The sequence below is a fragment of the Lagopus leucura genome, unplaced genomic scaffold (genome assembly GCF_019238085.1).
Source record: "Lagopus leucura isolate 7727_CA_CO unplaced genomic scaffold, USGS_WTPT01 27056-0_obj-0_obj, whole genome shotgun sequence".
NCBI classification, from domain to species: Eukaryota; Metazoa; Chordata; class Aves; order Galliformes; family Phasianidae; genus Lagopus; species Lagopus leucura.
This window is the reverse complement of record NW_024962351.1, coordinates 696-2,694: the sequence shown is the minus strand read 5'-3', so window position 1 is coordinate 2,694 and position 1,999 is coordinate 696. Positions and strand designations below refer to the sequence as shown.

General features: G+C 65.4%; 1 long non-coding RNA gene across 1 annotated transcript; it reads left to right on the top strand.

The window, feature by feature from the left end:
* Positions 1 to 341: 341 nt before the first annotated feature.
* On the top strand, positions 342 to 803 carry LOC122190574. The gene is made up of 2 exons (XR_006182178.1): positions 342 to 529; positions 702 to 803. It is a non-coding gene; the product is annotated as an uncharacterized LOC122190574 (long non-coding RNA).
* Positions 804 to 1,999: the final 1,196 nt, after the last annotated feature.

Sequence of the window (1,999 nt, the reverse complement as noted above, 5' to 3'; positions counted from 1 at the left end):
GGATGCCGCATGGCCCTAGGGGCTGTCCCATAGAAGCCCCATAGCCAGGTGCTGCTGCCACATAGAAGCCCCATAGCCGGGGATGGTGCTGCTCCATAGATGCCCCATTGATGCCCCATAGCCCAACGGGGTGCCCCATAGATGCCCCATAGTCACGTGGTGCTGTCCCATAGAAGCCCCACAGCCAGAGGCGGTGCCGCCTCATAGATGTACGCCAGCCAATCAGCGGCTGCGCTCGCCTGGCACGAGCCACGCATGCGCCGCGCCGCGCCGTGGGCGGAGCCTCCGCGGCTATAAAAGCCGCCGCAGCGCCGCTCGCCGCCATTCGGCGCTGAGGTAAGTATGGCTGTGGTGGGGGCTTGTGCTGCAGGGCGCGGGGCCGTCGCGGTGATGATCGCTCAGACTAGAGTCTCCGACCGCTCTGAGGACACCGCAGCGCCTGAGCGACGGCCCCGCCCGGCTCCGCGCCCCGCTCCGCCCTCACCGCTCTCTTTTCGCAGGCTTCCGACGCCGGATCGCTCCCATAGCGGTAAGAGCCGTCCTTCCACCCCCTCCGCGGCCCTTCCCGCCCCGCGGCCGTGAGGAGCCCCGCACGAGGCCGAGCCGCCGTGACGAGCCCGCAGCGCACTGAGCCCGCGGAGCCCGCGCCGCCAGGCTGCTCCGCGCTGCGCCGTGCCCGCTCAGTGCTTTTTATCCTCCAGGGTCGGCGAACTGGAAGATTTTGGGGGCCGGAAAAGGCGGCTTTTGGGGCTGCGCTGAGGTAAAGCTGGGATTTGTGGGCAATAAATGCGGTTTTAAATCCGTTTGTGGTGTTGGAGTGGTGATTCGCGCCCGTACGGACGGTGGGACCGCGTGGGCGCCGCCATCTTGGCTGGGTTCCCGCCCGAAACCGTGGGCAACGTGGGTGGGGTCACGTGGCGCTCCGCCATTTTGGCCCTTTGTGAATGGGCAGCGGTGGTCACGTGATGCCCCCCCATCTTGAAATGGAGTCCCGTAGTCAGAAGGGAACGGGCGCTCGTCACGTGACACGGCGCCATTGTGGCTGGTCGGGAGGCGTTTCCATAGCAACGACGGCGCGTCCCTTTATTACACCCTCACTTCCGGTTGCCCTTCAGACTACCGCTATCACGTGGTGCGCCGCATGTTGGAACCGCGGTACTTCCGCCCGTCCCCACAGCAGCGCCGCCATCTTCGAACCAGGGCGGGTTTTCCGCCCTTCCCCGTAGCAACGCCATCCCGTGGCGCGCGGCCTCTTTGGAATCGGGGCGGTACTTGCGCCCGTCACCATAGCAACCTTCACCACGTGATTCGGCGCCATTTTGAAAGCAGGAGGATTGCTTCCGGCTGTTTCCATAGCAACCACACCCTGTGACCCTCCGCTGTTTTGTTACTACAGCGGACCTTCTGCCCGTTCCCATAGCAACGTTATCACGTGATTTGGTGACCTCTTGCAAACGGCGGTACTTCCGCTCGTTTCCATCGCAGCGCCACCACGTGACGCGCCGCCATCTTGGACCCACGGCTATTTTTGCGCCCGTCTCCACAGCAACGCCACCACGTGACCCTCTGCCATCTTGAAATCAGGGCGGTACTTCCGTTCGTTTCCATCGCAGCGCCACCACGTGACCCGCCGCCATCTTGGACCCACGGCTGTTTTTCCGCCCGTCTCCACAGCAACGCCACCACGTGACGCACCGCCATCTTGGACCCTGGGCTGTTTTTCCGCCCGTCTCCACAGCAACGCCACCACGTGACGCACCGCCATCTTGGACCCTGGGCTGTTTTTCCGCCCGTCTCCACAGCAACGCCACCACGTGACGCACCGCCATCTTGGACCCTGGGCTGTTTTTCCGCCCGTCTCCACGGCTCCGCCACCACGTGACGCTCCGCCATCTCGGCCGTCCCCTCCCCGATGTGGCGCTGGGCCCGGGGCGCTCCGTGGGGCCGAGGCCCTCCGTGGGGCCGCGGGGATCCCCCGGCGGATTCCGCGGAGCCATTG